The sequence below is a fragment of the Schistocerca gregaria genome, chromosome 2, assembly GCF_023897955.1.
Source record: "Schistocerca gregaria isolate iqSchGreg1 chromosome 2, iqSchGreg1.2, whole genome shotgun sequence".
In the NCBI taxonomy this organism is placed as follows: domain Eukaryota; kingdom Metazoa; phylum Arthropoda; class Insecta; order Orthoptera; family Acrididae; genus Schistocerca; species Schistocerca gregaria.
The window spans coordinates 119,940,782-119,962,523 of record NC_064921.1 but is presented as its reverse complement, the minus strand read 5'-3'; positions in this window follow the sequence as shown (position 1 = coordinate 119,962,523).

Below are 21,742 nucleotides of genomic sequence, written 5' to 3'. Positions count from 1 at the left end.
CTCCGCCTAGTTCTACCCACAGCTAAAGAGCTGACGAGGTTTATCAGCTGCAGGCGGACTGACAAATACGTTCTACATCTATTTTAAAGAGACGCAGGACATTCGGCCCAAGTATTTCAAATAAACTTGAAACAACCCGCCAACGAAACATCGATGTGGAGACAAGCAGAAGTGGGAAAAAGAAAAGAATACATGGCATGTTTCCTGACTTCAGTCTTTGACGTACATGTGACAGGTGAAAAGACACTATTGCTTTGTGATTCCGGTTCAAGTCTTACGGATCATACCCTTATAGATATAAGTTTTGCTAACGAAGATGTCAGCTGAAGATATTTTCACCGAAAACAACAAAACATTGCCAAGCCGTCGATGTTCTTTCAACATTATAAGCTCTATGTCAGAAGTACTGCTGCATTTGTGACATTACAAGGTGCCAAATCAAAAGTGAAGATACATGATCTTTATTTCATCATCAGATGTCGCTGCGTGATTTACAGTCAAAGTATAGCTCTGTCTTGCAATATACTTGGTGAAAGGCAGGTTATGACATTGAGATACCCATATCATCATCTCAAAATGTAATTGGTGTGGTTTTTGATACTGGACTGTTTGAATGCGAAAGTGGTTTTGAATGAAAATATGTGGTTTTAGTGAGTTGTGAACATTTTTCTCTTCCACTTCCTTCTCGCAACTTCATCGAAATGCCGCGTCTGCATTGTGAGGACTAATATAAAAACTATAAGGTGTCTAGGATATGTGTGTTTTGCGATAACGTAATTACTCTAAGCAGAGGGTTTATGGTACTGTCGACAAAAATGTAATGATACACTGTTGTCACTGAATTACTAATAATTTCCCTACTATGATATAGTTATCTCGCTAGTTTGTTTCTCTCTATTAAAATATCACTTTTGGTAGACTGCAAAGTTTTGTATGGAAATGACGTGGACCACTGTTTCTTTTGTGATCGAGTGTTGTTCCTAAAATGGTTTCGTGCGGTCCCGAGATTTCGAGGTCAGAAGTTTCCCTTGTTGGTTATTAATAATTTAATCTATACACTTCGATTCTAAGTTTTAATAGTGATAAGCCCGATGTAGTGAAATAATCATCGGAGCTTGACGCAATGAGCAGCTGGAGCATCAAGTTTTCTCCAAGTAATCCTATACACCCTTTGTCCACTGTACAATGTTCAGTCCAGAAGCGTTGGGAAGTGGAGTGTGGGCTCAACAGATCATCCCCCAGAGGTCCTGAAATTAGCATGCGATTTACGTACGAATTTGGAAACATTTTCAAACCGCGGTTGCTGAGAGAACTTGCCTCCAGTTAACTAAACTGAACTACTGTTTATACAAGCTTATAGTAATTAAGAGAAGAAAGTAAGTAGAAAGTCGCAGTTGATGATCTAAAGCTATTCGAAGACTGGCGATAGCGTTAGCATCGTCGCCATTCCTGTAAAGATAACTCTTCCTGAGACGACAATGGTAGAGTTCGTTTATAGGAGGGTTGTCCAGAAAATAAGTTCCGATCGGTAACGAAATTGAAACAACCGGGAAAATCCAATAAAAGTTTGCACAGATGTGTTGGGCAGTGTCTCTAATATGCCCATCGATCGTGTCGCGTAGCTCTTTTCAGTTTTGACTGAACAGTGAGCACGTAAAGATGCGTAGGGAATAGCGTCTGCCACCAAGTATGAGGGCCTGGTTAGAGATTTCGCCTGTCATGCAGCCCACATAACACAACTGTCCAGCATCCTTCTTCATGCCAATTCCCGGTCGCACACTGCAGGGTCAATGAAGACGCTCATGCAGCGTTTCCGATGAGAAGTGTTCGATCACCCACATTACAGTACGTAATTGGCTCCCCGTAAGTCTCATCTCTGCTTACAAGAACAGCAGGCTATGAAGACAAATTTTCTCCACAGACAACGAGCTGCAGACCAGAGCAGATAACTGGCCGAAAGCACAGGCGACTGCTTTTTATAAAGAGGATATTACAAAGCTGATACAACACTACGACAAAACTCGAAGTTGGAGCGGCGTCTGTGTAGAGAAGTAGGTGGGAGGTGTACCTAATTGTTCCAAATATAACGTTTTTGGTTTTCATTGTGGTTTCCGTTTCGCGACCGATCGGATCTTACTTTCTGACAGTCCTCATAGTATCCAGGTATAACATCGCAGCTATAGCAGCGTAAGGCCTCTGACATTTTATTTTCAGACATGTCTCTGCTAGAGGCCCTTTAATCTGTAGGTGTCCCTTCTACTTGTACGTTGCTAATATTATTATCAGTCAACAGCAAAGCTACACCGACAGGAATCGCTCGTAAGTGACGCAGTAGTAGAGAGAACTGCACTGCGGTTACGTGATCCGTTGATGCTACTAAATGCCGCACTGCTGTTACGTCTACTCACACCATTTATCTTATTTGTGGCGAAGACAGTAAAAAGTACATAAATTTTCCGAATTTTGAAGTTTTTGTGGCGTCCATCTCACTTCCACTATGCGGAATAAATTCTCCGCTGCACCAAAACTGGTTTCGAGTTACAGTCGGCGGAATGAGGGGAAAATCAAAGAGTGATAACAGATGAATCGACATGAAGTACGGCGAATAACGGAAGAGTTCAATCTCGTAAATTATGTCGTCCACGGACATTGCCAGCGTGTTTACCATTGCAGCGGCAGTGAGCTCTGTCGATAATAACGAGCCCCGAAGGCAGCATCGCTGTAATCAGAAATAAAATTACCGTGTAGAGAACGCGTGCATGAGTAATTTTCCAGATGGCAATTAGACCACGCCACCAATTAGATCTCGTGCGAGCTCACACTACGTGTTACGGACAGATGATACCGGAGAGGCGAATTACCGTACGTCACTCCTGCATAGCTGGTATTTTCCTGAAACGATGGCTGTACGTTCTTCGACTTTGATCCAGGGGACCGTATATTTGCAACACGTTCCGCATTAATAACTAATGTACTGGCAAATTTTTGCAATTGGGTTCCGCTCTGATTTGAAGATCTTAGTTTAACAGAAGGCAGATAATAAATGTGATTGGTGAGAAACTTTGAAGAACTGGTGTACGTCAGTAATAAAAGTTTCTGCATTCGAATTGTCGCAGGCATTTTTCAGCTTACACTTACGAAAATTCTCCGAGCTGTTGTTTCATACTATTGTTCCTCTGACCACAGCTCGGAATATTGTATTAAATGTCGCATTTCTGGCCGTAAAAGTTCACATTTCAGGATATGACAGCTTGCAGCATCATCTGGCAGTGCCACGTTCAGTGTCTTGTGGATCGTCATCACATGGAAGAAATCAAAGTTCTATGAAAACAACTGTTGCGAAATAGTTCCTCGGAAATCAAAAAGGAGATCGGTGCTGTTTATGATTCCAAGTTAAGATAAAAATTTAGTTAGGAAAGTTCAGATTGCAAGTATAAACATTTTAAATAAACGTGTGCTTAAATTGGGACAATGTCTGCGAAATTCGACGCTTTCACATCCAAAGAAGTATACAGAGAAATTAAATGCATTGTTACGATACAAGGCACGCACTCAGGAAAAGTGAAGTTAAAATCCTTGTTCGGCCATGCAGATTTGGGACTGCCTTGGATTCCGTTACTGGTCTCCAATTTCAACACCGCAGCCTTTTCTTTTTCCCTTAATTGTCTACTTGGAACGTGGTATCGGGTTTGTAATTAACATTTTACCAGAAGACATTAACAATTAAAGACAAGATAGTATAAATTTTCATATCATAAGAAAGCTTGTTTATATGGTTACGCTTACTTTAGGAAAATTCCGTAACAAAATGCACTGAGACGACAAGAGTCTTGATAGCCGTATGCACGTATACAGATTGCGGTAGCATCGCGTACACACGGTATAAAAGGGCAGTACGTTGGAGGAACAGTCATTTGTACTCAGTTCATTCATGTGAAATGGTGTCCGATGAGATTATGGTCGCAACATGCAATTAACAGAGTTTGAACGTGGAGCCGTAGTAGAATCTAGACGCATGGGGCGTTACTTTTCGGAAATCTTTAGGGAATTCAGTATTCCGAGATCTGGAGTGTCAGGAGTATGCTGAGAATGTCAAATTTTGTGTGTTATCTCTTACCACGGACAACATAGTGGCCAACGGTCTTCTCTTGAACTGGGCGGTCATTCAAAGCTTCTCGCACTGGCAGAATTTAGCCGTCACAATAATCTCAAAATTTATTGTTTGGCATTTACATAAGATGTAGGTAGGTAAGCAGAGGAGATAGTACAAAAGCAGGTAGACACAAACTTACAGAACAACAGGAATATAAATCGCATAGTATAAAGAGAGATTATAACTAACAGTAAGACAAAACTGGTAAAGTTATATAGATAACGAAATATCCAAGAGAAATTACTCAGCATAAAGATGACAAGAACAAGAATCAATGACAAGCAGCTTAACAAAATGTATTTACAATCATCAAAATCACTTTTTGAAACACTTGAATCCAACATCACAACATGATAATTCGGTAGGAGGGTGGGTATGAACTACTCCATTGTTCTTCCCATACCAGCTCATCTGTCTCCATTGGGATGTTCGCTGGCGATGATATAAAAGATGTAATTACTGAGAATGTACAAGCTAGCCTATGGTGGCGGCAGTTCTCCATCTGTTGAACGAATAAAAAGTCGTAACCACCATACCCAAGAGGTGCACATTTATCAATAGCGCAAAGAAATCTGACATTAGACAATGGCCCCTGTGTGGATCACCCCTGAGTAGGCTAACTAGACATAAAATTAATTTAATTACTTCCAACCCACAACAAAATAGATGAAATTGTAGGGAATGAGAATAGGTGTCATTGAAATATTAATAACAAGGACCTACGGTATTACAAAGAAGCTTTATTAACTAATATCAAGGTCAAGAGAGAACAAATATATAAACAGAAACTTAAACTGTGTAACGTTTCATTAAATTGTTTGGCAATAGACTTGGAGAACCTAACTGAAATTTATTAGTAAAAGAGACTGGCTTCTGTGAATGGAAGGATTCTAATCTAGGCATCCACTGATTGGTCTTTCCCATCAATATATAACTAGGCATGCATTGGAAACTGGGAGTGACTACTGCGAGTACTAGGCTGTTATAAAAACAAAACAAAAAAGGTGGTATTGAAAATGATTGATAGACTTCTGAATTTGCCAAAGGTGCTCAACATTACCAGTGTATACAGTGAAAGACGAGACGCTGTCGTCCGCATGCGGGCGCTGCCGAAGCGTCGTACTGTGTGAGATGACCCCACATCCAGCGGTGATTGTCTCACATCCACGAAAATATAAGTTTCATCTGGGTGTCTGGACGTCTTTACAACTAACTGCTCTCTCCTTAGAAACGGAAGAGCTCTAGCAACTGTACTCCACGACGGTCGACAAGCAAGTCCCAGTCACTCCCGCTGCTCAAAACCTTCCGAAAATAGCCGTTGCCCCTGCTGTTCTTGAATAAACCTATTATGGCCCAGCAGTGGTTACGGTGCGCATCATGTTTTCTAGCAAGAAGATCCAATCTTCCTCAACCAATTACTGCAGTGCAAGCCGGCAGCTGTGGCCGGGCAGTTCTAGGCTCTTCAGTCCGGAACCGCGCTGCTGCTACGATCGCAGTTTCTATTCCCGCCTCCGGCATGGATGTGTGTGATGTCATTAGGTTACTTAGGTTTAAGTAGCTCTGAGTCTAGGGGAGTAATGACCTCAGATGTTGTGCAATAGTGCTTAAAGTCATTTGAACTATCTGAAGTGCAGCTCTGTACACATTCTTTTTTCCGAAAAAAACAGCACACAATGCCTGGAAGTGTTGCAGCCAAACCACTAGTGCATTTCACAAAGTGAGGGAAGCTTCCAAGTGAAAGCAAGCTCTGTCTCGTCCATAAAACGATGTAGCAGGCGCCGCTTCGACAGGGCGCGGCGGCATTTAAGAAACGTGACATCTTGAGAAATTCGTCCTCTCGTCTCACAGGGTACTCTGTTCTTGTAATAAGCACGTTAGCCTGGAGCCAGCCCGACGCCACTTTACCTGTACCCGAACACGAGATAAGGAGCTGAGACTCCTGCACCAGGTCCACTCGCCAATAATGCAGTTAGGTCGGCTCCAGGATGCTTGGAGCAGCCAGTTTCTAAAAAAGAGTCATTTCGCATTCAGCGACGACATTCCGACTCTCTTGCTTGGCTGCTAGCAGAACTATGCCGGCCGCCAGAATGGCAATCCATAATGGCAGGCCCACAGCACATTTCGATGACTCCAAAGGAATCCGTGACCTGGTTTGCTGCTCAGGGAAAGTTCTAAAGTTGCCCATAATGCTATGGTCACCTCGAGTGTCCAAAAATGTGTCTCTGTAGCGAGTTTAATTCTACTACCACTACTCAAGTCATGCAAGTTCTGTGAGATCAATCAGTGGTTACACCAACCCCAATAGTCCATCAGGTTAAAAGGCGAATGAAACTTTATGATAATCATCGAAACAAAATGAAGGGGAGATGCCTGACGGGTATTACCACGGCAGTGGCCTACCTGGAAGGCACCGCCGTCTTTGAAGTAAGGTATGAAAGTATGTGTATAGTTGACTGGATGACGTGAAACTTAGGAGTGAGGGTGTGCTAAGTTATAACTTATCCTTTAGAACCTGGCAGGGTTTTGAGGTAAATGTTTATGTTTCTATTAGGTTAAATGGTTCTAATGGCTCTGAGCACCATGGGACTTAACATCTGAGGCGATCAGTCCCCTAGAACTTAGAACTGCTTAAGCCTAACTAACCTAAGGACATCACACACATCCATGCCCGAGGCAGGATTCGAACCTACGACCGTAGCAGTAGCGCGGTTCCCGACTGAGGCGCCCAGAACCGCTCGGCCACCGTGGCCGGCTAATAGGTTAAAGTGTTCGCACTGCTGGCTATAGTCTGATTTAGTATCCTGTTTGCGATTATGTACATATGCATCTATATGACTGCTTTATAATTCAATTTAAGTTCCTGGCAGAAGCGGTTTCGGGTTGACTACTTACTACTGGGTCGTGCTGTCCAGGCGAGCATTGTTGTTGCTGGTCCCACAAATGGTTCAAAGGGCCCTGAGCACTATGGGACTTAACAGCTGAGGTCATCAGTCCCTTAGAACGTAGAACTACCTAAAACTAACTAACCTAAGGACATCACACACATCCATGCCCGAGGCAGGATTCGAACCTGCGACCGTAGCAGTCGCGCGGTTCTGGACTGATGCGCCTAGAACCGCTCAGCCACCAAGGCCGGCGCTCGTCCCACACTCCCAAGCGTTTGGTTAATGTTAGGGTGACCCCCCCACCCATGAATGACTGGTGTGACTGCCACACATTTATGTTTTTATACTTTGCCAGAAAATAATTAATACACCTTGAAAGACGACGTCAGTTTAGATCTGATGATGGGATATGCCTTTTGGGCTACTGATAATGATTTCGACGTTTTTCGTGCACAGACAATGTAGTCATACAGTTACTAGTGCACCATCTGTGTTTACCCTTTAACAGGGAACGCTCAAAGCCAGAAAGGCTAGAGGCTCAGTGTTGCGCAAACGTGTGAAACAAGCAGGCAACCAAGCCATGGAGATGCTTCCTATAACCAACTCAGCCGAAGGGCTGGGATCGAATTGTAGCCTTCCGAGTGACCGTACGGTCATTTTCGAGAATTATAACATAAGTTGGACATGTTACGTCAGTCGTGCAACGACGCTGGTGTCAGTGGTCAAGCGAACATTCTCATACTTGTAGACGAAGCTCTGGACGTCCAAAAAACGTTCAAATGTGTGTGAAATCTTATGGGACTTAACTGCTAAGGTCATCAGTCCCTAAGCTTACACACTACTTAACCTAAATTGTCCTAAGGACTGGGGTCAGGGATTTTCTCTGCCTCGTGAAGGCTGGGTGTTGTGTGCCGTCCTTAGATTAGTTAGGTTTAAGTGGTTCTAAGTTCTAGGGGACTGATGACCATAGATGTTAAGTCCCATAGTGCTCAGAGCCATTTGAACCATATCCTAAGGACAAACACACACACCCATGCCCGAGGGAGGACTCGAACCTCCGCCGGGACCAGCCGCACAGTCCATGACAGCAGCGCCTAAGACCGCTCTGCTAATCCCGCGCGGCTCTGGACGTCCACTCAGCACAGACACCAACCAGGATCGTCGAATAGTAAGGGCATATCGTACAGCTACCACAGCACAGATAAGAGAGCTTGTGACCCCAGCCGTGTCAAGACGTACTGTTGCGAACCTGTTGCTAACAGTGGGACTACGAGCACACGCACCTGTAGCCAGTCTTTCACTCGCGCCACAGCATCGACGTGCAAGGCTCGATAGGTGTCGTCAGAGGATCACTGGGAATGGCGAGCCGTGGCCTTCAGCGATGAAAACAGATACTGCCTTCACGCAAGTGATGGTCGTTTGCGCGTACGACGTTGACCTGGAGAGCGTTGCCTCGTTGAGTGCATTCTTGCAAGATCCCACCCCAGGCCATATGGCCCTGGGTGTGATAAGCAGCAACTCTTGTTCAGCTCTGGTGTTTCCGGAGTGGACGCTAACGAGCTCTTGGTGCATGCTGAATGTTATTAGACACGTTCTTTATCCGTTTTTGCTACAGGAAGTGATGTGTAGTTCCAACACATAGGGCTGTCCCACACACTGCCTGTGAAACTCAATGTGCTCTGTAAGACGTGCAGTAGCTTCCTTGGTCTTGCCTCCAATCGAATATTTGTGGAATATGACGCAACGAAAAGCGACTCGTAAACCAACAACTCTTACAGAACTACGTGAACAGTGTTAACAGGTCTGTAGTAACGTATTCCGAAAGTATTCGTACGATCGAGTGGATGCCAGTCGGAGCATGCATTGCCGTCCGTGCAGGAAATAATATGGGTGTTTCAGTATGGTCGATACCTGGTACCACAGATCCGTTTGTGCTATTAATCTGTAAATGGAATCATTTCATGTTCTCCACATGCACTGTCGCAACAATAAATCGTGAGGAAATGGTAACCTCTAAAAGGGTGTACTTATTCCTTTTTCTGGTGGTGTGATTATTTGGTGGCGCCTGTGTATGAAGCTTTAGGGTTTGAAATCAGTCGTGCAATAAATTAAGAAATTACTACCAACTGAAGCGGATTTTTCATTCCATAAATTCTCTTATTTCATGTCGATGGTCATTTTCCTTTATGCAGATAAACTGCAACGAACGTTTTTGTCACTGGAAAAAGATAGTTCGTGAAAAAGTCTCGCGGCAAAGAAAAAGCACCGTTTCTGTCTTATTTCGTGATAATGCAAAACTATTTGTTATTATTTACACGTTTTCGGTGTCTTCCGTACTTCGTATATGGCATGGATACTATACTGCCCAGGAATAATCCAGAAAAGGACGGATGAACGTAGTCTAGTCAGTGTCTTTAGTAGATTTGTTCAAACATTTAAGTGTCCTGCCAATAAAACGCTGTCGCCCGAGTGAATGATGTAACGGTATCGGGATCATTACGAAAAGCAAAGTAGGTACTAGAAAATATAAGAGAAAGGAAAAGACAGGGTTACCCTATACATTCCCCTGCTAAAAACAAATAATGAGGAAAGTGAGAGGAAATAAGAGACAATTGAGAAGTTGATGTAAATGCAGATATGATTGGGCAAGGGAGACTGGAATTGTATATTTTTGAAAGCAACGAAATCAGATTTCTTTGAGGGTGTAGGGTGGAATGGAGAAGCGTAGGACAACGGCTCTTGAAGCTCATCTGGTTTTTACATGGTACTACGAAAAACTCGCTCCGCCCACGACTAAATTAAATTCTAGTTTTGTCAAAAAGGTTTAAGGTGTAACCAGGGAATGGATGGCGGTTAGTTCTACCTGATCATTCCACTTTAATTTGTTGGTAATTGGAATCCCTTGCTGTTCAGTTGATTCAATAGCCTTTTAATTTGTGTGGTTTATCGTATAACCGAAATTCAATGGAAATTTTTTAGTACGCGTTTCGAGAATCTTATACTTTTTTGCTTGAGTTCAGTTGCCACTTTTCGCGCCATGAAGATGTAGAAATCCTTTTTAACTTGTTTACTTACAACAGTAACAAAAATTTTGGCGATCGCGTTTTTAGCTGTGTATTTAGGTGTGAAGATATCAGCTGTACTGAGGGACGCCAGTTGAAGCAATACGGTGATCATCATAATTTTCTGCCTGGCCACCGTCTAATGTAAAATTTTGACAGTCATACCGATTAATCGAACTAGCACTGAAACAGCAGGACATTGCAGTCCGTTCTTTTGGGACAAGGTGGGACGTCTTTCGTCGTATACGCAGTTCAGAGCGACGGGGAAATGAAAATGATGCGCAGAATATATTCTATATTTATCATCTGCGAAGGACCGGAGAAGCAATAATGGCGGGCAGGTCTTCAGGAACGAGCGGCCCAGATGGCGGAGCAGCTGTATTGACTCTGCATAGTGCGGCGGAAGCAATTTGGCCAGCCGACGCCGTGTCTTGCCGCGGGGTCGCCACAAAGGAACCCCTGCCAGTGCGAGGAGCGCCTATTCTTCCTGTCCATGCCAGGTTCCTTATACAAGGTAGGAAGCCTTGTTGACATTTCGTTCCCCCTTATTTATTCTGCACTGGCGCCAGGGAAACTGTGGCCACACTGGACGTCGCATTCTCTGCAAGTCCAGCATTTCCGGTGAATCCGTGCGTGGCTATCCCGTGATGTGCTTGTAAACATATTGTCCCCTGCTAAAGTAAAAGTTACCTACGCCAACAGGTGATAGTGACGTGGCACAAGTTCGTAACAATGGACATGAAAACAACCGTCCGTAGTTCTTCCATATCCATGTGTCCCTAGCATAGTGGCAACTGCTGCACTGCATAGACTGAATGGTCTGAATAGACATTTTTGTTTTCCATCATCGAACTTTTATGTTGTTTACAAATTGCAACATCTTCCAAACATCTGGTAGCTGCTAATCAAGGCCACAGAAGCATGGTCTTTTCCGAATGTGCTTCTCACCAAAAAGCAATTCTGCTAGTTTGAGTTGGTTTTTGTCAATCATGCCTTTTACGTTCTTGTGGTGATATTTCCATAGAAATTTTCATCCCTTGACACCTATTTCTTTACATACAACTGAGACATGAAATACCAGTTTTCACAGATTTAGCTTTAAATTTTTGAAAACATAATGAACTATTTTATCAAAAGATTTCTCCACTATTTGACCATCCAAAGGGGTTGAATGTCCAAAAACAGTAAAACACGTTTTTAAAAAAAAATTCTAACAGAGCACCTAAATACAAATGTTTCTAGATTTAGTTTTGAAAATGCTTTCATAATGCAATAATTTCATCCCCTATTTTATTCTCTCAGGGGAATGAATTTGCAAAAGCGCTGAAATACATATATTTTTATTTCTAATAGAGAGATCAAATAATTTTCAAAGCTGTAGCCTTAAAAATAATTTTGCACTTCTACAACAATGATTTACTTAAAAAAAGTTTCACTCACTATTTGACCCGCTTAATGGTTGAAATTCTAAAAATCATTAAACACTTTTTTTTAATGTCTCACAGAAAAACAAAATACCAATTTTCGTAGTTCTAACTTCCAAATTGCTTTAATTGCAACGTATTTTCTAAAAATTTTCATCCCTCATTTCACCCCCTTAGGAGTGAAATTTCGAACAAACCTTCTTCAACTATGCCTACAGTTTCTATCCTTGGCATCGTGTGCCTGACGAGAGTCAGCCAGTCGGGACATTGCCTTCAGTTAATCTCCCGGCCTTTCACAGCACTCTGCAGAAACTAACCGCCATCCACTCCCTGGTTACACCTTAGACCTTTTTGACAAAACTAGAATTTAATTTAGTTGTGGGCGCAGCGAGTTTTTCGTAGTACCATGTAAAAACCAGACGAGCTTCAAGAGCCGTTGTCCTACGCTTCTCCATTCCACCCTACACCCTCAAAGAAATCTGATTTCGTTGCTTTAAAAAATATACAATTCCAGTCTTCCTTGCCCAATCATATCTGCATTTACATCAACTTCTCAATTATCTCTTATTTCCTCTCACTTTCCTCATTATTTGTTTTTAGCAGGGGAATGTATAGGGTAACCCTGTCTTTTCCTTTCTCTTATATTTACTAGTACCTACTTTGCTATTCGTAATGATCCCGATACCGTTACATCATTCACTCGGGCGACAGCTATACGTAATACTTCATTACTGTTAATTGCACCTCCTACCCTAAATTTTTCAGTTTCTCCCAGCATCCCATTATCCGCGACTGCAAACATGAAAGACCAACTGTGAGCGTACTACACGACAAGTCACTTCGCGCATCTTTTACAGAACTGACAAAAAGGTCAGATTGACAAAAACATAAGTTCGTTTTTCTTCGATAGTTTCAAGCGCGATTGTGATAACAAGATAAAAATTTTTCTAGCTAGATAAATGTTGGATCCTTTACTCATACTGGATTTAAATCCTCGCAGATATTACAGGTTGAAGACTACGGATTTCGAAATATTGTTTCCAAAACCGGAGCGCCACCGTTATTGTGTTTGCTTAGCTCTCAGAAACTGAAACGAAATCTTAACTGACTACTTGCCTTGGAAGGGACAGCGTCTAGTAGGCGACGTTTGCCATCTTGAGTCAGATGCTGAGGCGGCACGCGGCTACGTAGGCGATATTTAAATATGTCCTCCTCCTCTCCCCTCCCCGCCAGCTCATATCCTCGCGGCAGCCGCCAAGTCTCGGCGCAGGCTTGCCAACTTTATTAAGCTGCAGCCGGTGCGGCCCAGACAAATTCTCCCCCGCAACTTTGGTACACACGGTGCTCCTGACAAACAGCGGAACCAGAGCGTCGCTGTTTCTTAGCTCAAAGTGTGCTCTGTGCTCATGCGGGTATTACTGCGTTGTCAGTTCCTCATTAATGGTGAACTGCAGTTACGATGTAGTATTGATAAAGGCAGTACTTTTCATATGAGGAGCTGTTATCTCAGATCTCTAAAACGAAGAACTGAAATATATAACACAACATTTTAGTTCTACGCCAGTGGTCTAACCCTCTTTGATGCTGTCGGTGCCACAGCTAGTTGGCTTTACTTAGGGGACAGGGGATTTTGTGCAGTGAGGAGATAATGGGTCAATCGTCGCGGACTGCCTACAAATGGGTTGCATTCGAAACCTAATATGCTGCCTTAAAGATGACTGGTTTTTCCATGATCGCGAGTGTTTTGCAGGATAAGTTGGAAATAAACACTGTAAATTGCTTACAGGATGCAGCTTATTGCTGGAACAGGAATTGGCTAATGGAAATGCCGGGGCCTTCTGTTCCTGAGGCCAATTAGCTGAAAGAACTTGCAGCTCACAAAGCTCAGAAGGCAGCCTGCATGCCTCGTGGGGCTTCTGCACTCTGGGGCAGTGGTGGTGTATCCATTGTTGGAGACGGTGATCTGTGATACTTGTTGATGAGCCAAACTACTATGGAAACCCTGCAAGAACATGAAGCACGATCCCGTCAGCCAGTGTGTAATTCTCGCTGAGACATTCTCGGTTTCCTGGCTGAAATAATGAGTGAGAACATCCATGGTAGGCAGAGGCCTTATCCCATATTTCAAAGCCATCTGATGGTGATGGTACTGGATAAAAGTAACGATCTTAGCGAGATTTAACTTACGCCAATAAAATACATCTGTTTCTGAACACATATTAAGCGCGGTGTTCTATATGGATTTCCTTTATTGACATTTAAGTTGGTTTGTTTATGGAGGAGATAGCAGCTGGTGGTTGAGAGGAACCGGATGAAGGTGGAACATGAACTGTCAGTGGTGTACGTTTTTCAGTCCTGTGGTCAGATCTAGGAAGATTTCTGGTAAAAAAATATTACAGAGCGTTTATTTGTGGTATAAGAGTAGTGACAGTTTTATACCTCACTAGCGCATCAAAGCAAGGGTAGAGATCCTGATTTAGACTGATTTTATACATTCAGTAAGACAAAGAATTAATCATGGTGCGCCATTAAATGTTGCTGAGAAATTCTATGGAGCAATATGTTAAGTAATTTGTGTTGCACACGGCACATCGCTAACGTCGCATCCTGCATGAGGGATGTGCTGTGTACACAGCATGCTGCATGAATGTGTGGACGTTTGAGTCGTCCAGCATGACACAGTGCAATGTGGTTAACGTCATAAGTGTGCAGTGCAGCCTTGGTCACAACACTTCAGCTAGGATCTGTCTAGTAAGTGATGCTTATCACTCGATTTTAAGAGCACAATATGGTGAAAAAATTTATTCTTTTACGTCTCACAGTGTAAGATCTTCATTCGATAAACGATAGAATTTCTTTTCGTTATTTATTGTTGTTGTTGTCTTCAGTCCTGAGACTGGTTTGATGCAGCTCTCCATGCTACTCTATCCTGTGCAAGCTGCTTCATCTCCCAGTACCTACTGCAACCTACATCCTTCTGAATCTGCTTAGTGTACTCATCTCTCGGTCTCCCTCTACGATTTTTACCCTCCACGCTGCCCTCCAATGCTAAATTTGTGATCCCTTGATGCCTCAAAACATGTCCTACCAACCGATCCCTTCTTCTAGTCAAGTTGTGCCACAAACTTCTCTTCTCCCCAATCCTATTCAATACCTCCTCATTAGTTACGTGATCTATCCACCTTATCTTCAGTATTCTTCTGTAGCACCACATTTCGAAAGCTTCTATTCTCTTCTTGTCCAAACTAGTTATCGTCCATGTTTCACTTCCATACATGGCTACACTCCAAACAAATACTTTCAGAAACGACTTCCTGATACATAAATCTATATTCGATGTTAACAAATTTCTCTTCTTCAGAAATGCTTTCCTTGCCATTGCCAGTCTACATTTTATATCCTCTCTACTTCGACCATCATCAGTTATTTTACTTCCTAAATAACAAAACTCCTTTACTACTTTAAGTGTCTCATTTCCTAATCTAATTCCCTCAGCATCACCCGATTTAATTTGACTACATTCCATTATCCTCGTTTTGCTTTTGTTAATGTTCATCTTATATCCTCCTTTCAAGACACTGTCCATTCCGTTCAACTGCTCTTCCAAGTCCTTTGCCGCCTCTGACAGAATTACAATGTCATCGGCGAACCTCAAAGTTTTTACTTCGTCTCCATGAATTTTAATACCTACTCCAAATTTTTGTTTTGTTTCCTTTACTGCTTGCTCAATATACAGATTGAATAACATCGGGGAGAGGCTACAACCCTGTCTCACTCCTTTCCCAACCACTGCTTCCCTTTCATGCCCCTCGACTCTTATTACTGCCATCTGGTTTCTGTACAAATTATAAATAGCCTTTCGCTCCCTGTATTTTACCCCTGCCGCCTTTAGAATTTGAAAAAGAGTATTCCAGTCAACATTGTCAAAAGCTTTCTCTAAGTCTACAAATGCTAGAAACGTAGGTTTGCCTTTTCTTAATCTTTCTTCTAAGATAAGTCGTAAGGTCAGTATTGCCTCACGTGTTCCAACATTTCGACGGAATCCAAACTGATCCTCCCCGAGGTCTGCATCTACCAGTTTTTCCATTCGTCTGTAAAGAATTCGCGTTAGTATTTTGCAGCCGTGGCTTATTAAACTGATAGTTCGGTAATTTTCACATCTGTCAGCACCTGCTTTCTTTGGGATTGGAATTATTATATTCTTCTTGAAGTCTGAGGGTATTTCGCCTGCCTCATACATCTTGCTCACCAGCTGGTAGAGTTTTGTCATGACTGGCTCTCCCAAGGCCGTCAGTAGTTCTAATGGAATGTTGTCTACTCCGGGGGTCTTGTTTCGACTCAGGTCTTTCAGTGCTCTGTCAAACTCTTCACGCAGTATCGTATCTCCCATTTCGTCTTCATCTACATCCTCTTCTATTTCCATAATATTGTCCTCAAGTACATCGCCCTTATATAAACCTTCTATATACTCCTTCCACCTTTCTGCCTTCCCTTCTTTGCTTAGAACTGGGCTGCCATCTGAGCTCTTGATATTCATACACGTGGTTCTCTTCTCTCCAAAGGTCTCTTTAATTTTCCTGTAGGCAGTATCTATCTTACCCCTAGTGAGATAAGCTTCTACATCCTTACATTTGTCCTCTAGCCATCCCTGTTTAGCCATTTTGCACTTCCTGTCGATCTCATTTTTGAGACGTTTGTATTCCTTTTTGCCTGCTTCATTTACTGCATTTTTATATTTTCTCCTTTCATCAATTAAATTCAATATTTCTTCTGTGTCCCATCTCCTTAATTTCCCACCTTTTTGCAGTTTCTTCAGTTTTAATCTACAGGTCATAACCAATAGATTGTGGTCAGAGTCCACATCTGCCCCTGGAAATGTCTTACAACTTAAAACCTGGTTCCTAAATCTCTGTCTTACCATTATATAATCTATCTAAGTAACTTATTAAGTAATCTACAATGTTTGCTGAGGTAAAAACGCATTGTGTAGACTTTGCATGTGGTTCATTCTAGGTCATAAATTGCTTCGTATGAAATGTAGCAAAAGTATCAAAATTGAATTTGAAGCTGAGAGCAGAGCGGGAGCTATCTCCGTTGTTGAGGTACTGGTTCTGTATCTATGAGAAAGTCACACACAGTGTATGCAGATGTGGTTGTGTTCAACGTGAATCGTAGTCGTCGCAACGATTGAATTTCATAAACTGATCCAGATATCGAAACGAGGTTGTTTGCAAATGATAAAATGCAAAGAGATGCGTATTTTGCCATGTAATTAATAATCGAACCTTTTTTATCTAGCAAGATATGGGAGTAGCCGTAGTTTGTTTCGCAGAACTATTAACTTTTTTAACGGCATTTAATATCACGTCAAAGATGAATATTGTAGCAAGTCAATATTTACGATATTTTATATGGGCTATTTAGTTTTAATCGGAACCTGTTTGTTGATACATCACAAGACATAATCGCTAAGTAAATACATGTATTACTTGCTTCAGTTTCCATTGAGATATTTTCTTTATTTACAAACTTAAGAATGCTTTATAGTTACATATAACAATATCAGCTTGTCAACTTGCCTCTCCTGCAACGTTATTAATATGGTCTTTATGTGTAGATGTCTGATACTGTACTTCAGTTGGTTTGAAACTCTGGTAGCAAGTACCAAATATAACTGCCTGTCACCGTTTCCAGAATTCAGACTTCCTGTAGAATAATATAGCATAATACATGAGCATTTCTACCGATTAAAGAATGAATATTTGTTACGTAGGGCCACAATTAGAATTACATGTAAGCTTCAACTGTAATGGTACGACGCTAGATCAAACATCAAACACTTGCCTGCCAAAATATCGTATTTATTTCTGATTAACCAGTATGTCTAAGACAGATAATAATAATTGTAAATAGTTTAGTATGAATTTAACGTCACTCTGATCGGCCTGCATGGTTTTTGGAGTCAGCAGAAAAAACTCCCCTGTGCAACACAGATGGGTAGGACATAGCATTCCTGATTAACACTGAACGAAAATTCAGACATCGTAACTTGAAACACAAAACGCAATACGAAACGAATTCGAGCGAAAATATCCAACCAACTGATCTAGTCCGCTTCATCACCTCGAACGTTGGACGAAGCCCTCGCCTGTGCTCCCACTTAGGGCAGTTCAACTACTAGCGATTGCGCGATATTTGCGCGGGTACGCGAGTTACTCCTAATACAGTTTTCCTATCTTCGTCCTACGAGAAGAAGCCTTTCCCAGCTACCGTAAACGCAAGCTGTTGTCTCATTTCTACAGTTTTAGTTCGTCCACGTAGTTAAATAAAGAAACGACTACTATCGAACAGACGTTTATCGCGAGCATGATTTATGTGGCAACAGCGTGCGTGGTTCACCCAGCTGCCGCTTACACAACTCTGTCCTGTTCAACAATCGAGCAGTTGCTCTACTTCGCTATGTTAATTGTAGCAATTTAAAGGTCGTGGACCCGATGTTGAAACAAATTTGCTATACGACGAAGGCACCACATTTTATCAAGATTTAGGTGAGTTTGAACGTGTTATTAAAGTCGCCGCACGATGGGTGAGAAGCAGCATCTCCGAGGTAGCGATGAAGTGTGGATTTTTCCGTTCAACCATTTCAGGAGTGTATCGTGAAAATCAGGAATCCGGTAAAACATCAAATGTCCGACATCGCTGCGGTGGGAAAAAGATCCCGCGAGAACGGGACTAACGACGACTGAAGAGACTCGTTCAACGTGGCAGAAGTGCAACCCTTTTTCAAATTTCTGCAGGTTTCAATGCTGGCCGTCAAGAAGTCTCAGTGTGCGAACCATGCAACGAAACATCCCCGATATGGGCTTTAGGAGCTGAAGGCTCATTCGTGTACCCTTGATAGCTGCACGACACAAAGCTTTACGCCTTGATGGGGCCCATCAACACCGACATTGGACTGATGATGGCTGGAAAAGTGTTGCCACGTTGTGGTGCGGCACTTCAGCTAGCTCTCGGGGGCTCTACACGGTATTAGGCAGTGTACCATTTTCTTTGGCTCGACGTTGTCTATTTAGGTCGTTTCAAATTGTATCGAGCAGATGAATGTGTATGGATATGGGGCAACCTCATGAATGCATGGACCCCACATGTCAGGAGTGGACTGTTCAAGCTGGTGGAGGCCCTTTAATGGTGTGGGGCGTATGCAGTTGGAGTTATATGGGACTCCTGACACGTCTAGATACGACTCTGATAGGTGACGACTACGTAAGTATGCTACCTGATCACCTGCATCCATTCATGTCCATTGTGCATTCCAACGGACTTGGACAATTCCAGCAGGACAATGCGACACCCAATCCGACCTGAATTGCTACATAGTGGCTCCAGGGACAATGTTCTGGGTTTAAACCCTTCCTCTGTCCACCAGACTCCCTAGACATTAACATTATCTGGGACGCCTTGCAACGTGATGTTGAGATCTCCACCCCTGTCATATTCTTACGTAATGTACAGTAGTTGCCACAAATATAAGCTGTGGTCGGTTAACGACGTTACCTGACAGTTGCAGTGGGCTGGGTCTGGCAACTTCATGCGCCTTCCGAAACCAGTCATGTAAGATTACTTTCTAAACGTCTATATAGTAGGCTACTGCTTTCACTGGCAGCCGTTCGTGTTGTCCAGTTGAAAGCTGGAAATAGCGCTTATAGCCATAAGGGATCTACTCACTCCGACCTGACCGTAGCAGTAAATATTGACCTTAATTTGACGATTACGTTTCTGAGAATATACGTTTGGAGAACAGCATCGTATGGAAGTGAATCGTGTATTGGGGGGAAACCAGAGAAGAACAGAATCGAAACATTTGAGATGAGGTGCAACAGAAGGATGCCTCAAGTTAGGTGGCCCATTAAGATAAGAAATGAATAGGTTCTCTGCAGAATCGGTGAGAAAAGTAACATACGGAGAACATTGAAGAGAAGAAGGGACATGATGATAGGATATCCCTTAAAACATCAGGGAGTAGGTTCCATGGAAGTTGTAGAGGGTAAAAGCGGCAACAGAAGGCAGAGTTTGAAATGTATCGAACAAATAATTGAGTGTGTTGGGAACAAGTGGCTCTTGAGAAATGGAGAGATTGGCACACAATAGGAAATCATGGTGGGTCACATCAAACCAAACTGACAACCACAAAAGATTAACTTGTTATTGTCTATTGTGCATTTAAACGTAAGTTTTTAATAATTATTATTTTTATTAAATCCACACTATAAAAGTTTCTAAATTTTCATGGGAAACATCGCAGGAAGGTAATTTTATGCTGAGGAAGGGGGATACATCTTTGCAACTTCCGCCATGAGTGTATCCCAGTTCACATGATGATAAGGAATCATCGTTTCTCATAGGGTCAACAAGGGGTCTCCAGCATTTTGTCTCCAGTAATTTTCATGTATAGCAATTGATATTTGTCTGTCTTTATTTACCAAATTTCTGGCCTATATATTTATAATACAATGAGAAAAAGATGACGTGCTAGTGTCTCAAGATTGGACCATAACAGAAATGAAGAAAACAGAAAAATTAAGGAAGTGCAAGAGAACACCATGGAAGCTACTCAAAGGATTATACTATGGTATTACCATTCAGAAAGAATGCATGAGTAAAGAAGATATGGTAATGGACAAACGAAGCTGACCACCTAGATGAAAGATGTAAGGAAAGCTATGCACTCTAAAAATCGCCAAGAGGCGGATTGTGAACACCATGAAGAGCATGTCTAGGTCCTGAGTCCATAACTTCCTTGACAATGTCATAAATCTTGTAGGTCTTAACACACATGTGATATATATATATATATATATATATATATATATATATATATATATATATATATATATAGGGAGAGTCACCTAACGTTACCGCTGGATATATTTCGTAAACCACATCAAATACTGACGAACCGATTCCACAGACCGAACGGGAGGAGAGGGGCTAGTGTAATTGTTTAATACAAACCATTCAAAAATGCACGGAAGTATGTTTTTTAACACAAACCTACGTTTTAAATGGAACCAAGTTAGTTTTGTTAGCACATCTGAACATATAAACAAATACGTAATCAGTGCCGTTTATTGCATTGTAAAATGTTTATTACATCCGGAGATATTGTCACCTAAAGTTGAGGATTGGAACCTCCCAGGTTCAGTTGCGTGTTGTAACAAACACGGGCCACGGTCGGCGAGCGACATCTGCAGGGACATGTTTATGATGACGACCGTGTTTACGAGTGTGGCTGTAGTGCACTGTTGTGGTTTGGTCTAGCTGTCGTAGTGTCCGCATGTAGCGCTTGCTGCTATTGTTATTCTGCATTCGTCTCCGCACGCAGACCAACTGTAGTATACCGTGTTACCAGACGTCTGTGATAGTGTAGTGTTGTAGGAACTGTGATCATGGTGTATTCGAACTCTGAAAAGGCGGAGATGATACTCATCTATGGCGAGTGTCGACGAAATTCAGCTGAAGCCTGCAGGGTGTATGCAGAACGGTACCCGTACAGAGAGCATCCAACGTGTCGCACATTGCAAAACATCTACCGTCAACTGTATGCAACAGGTATGGTCGTAGCACGCAAACGGGTCCGCCACGGAGAAGCGAGTGTAGTTGGTGTGTTACCTGCTGTTGCCATGAACCCACACATGAGTACACGGGACATTGCGAGAGCCGGTGGACTGAGTCAAAGTAGCGTCATGCGCATACTGCATCGTCACCGCTTTCACCCGTTTCATGTGTCGCTACATCAGCAATTACATGGTGATGACTTTAATCATCGAGTGCAATTCTGTCAATGGGCATTAACAGAGAATGCGTTGCAGTTCTACCTGTTTACCGATGAAGCGGGTTTCACAACCCACGGGGCAGTGAATCTACGGAACATGCATTACTGGTCCGTGGACAATCCTCGCTGGCTCAGACAGGTAGAGCGACAGCGACCGTGGACTGTAAATGTATGGTGCGGAATCATTGGCGACCACCTCATTGGTCCTCACTTCATTGCAGGGGCCCAAACAGCTGCAACATACATCGCGTTTGTACAGAATGATCTGCCAACGTTGCTCGAAAATGTCTCACTGGAAACGCGTCGACGTATGTGGTATCAGCATGATGGTGCACCTGCACTTTCCGCAATTAACACTAGGCTGACACTTGACTGGATGTTCGACG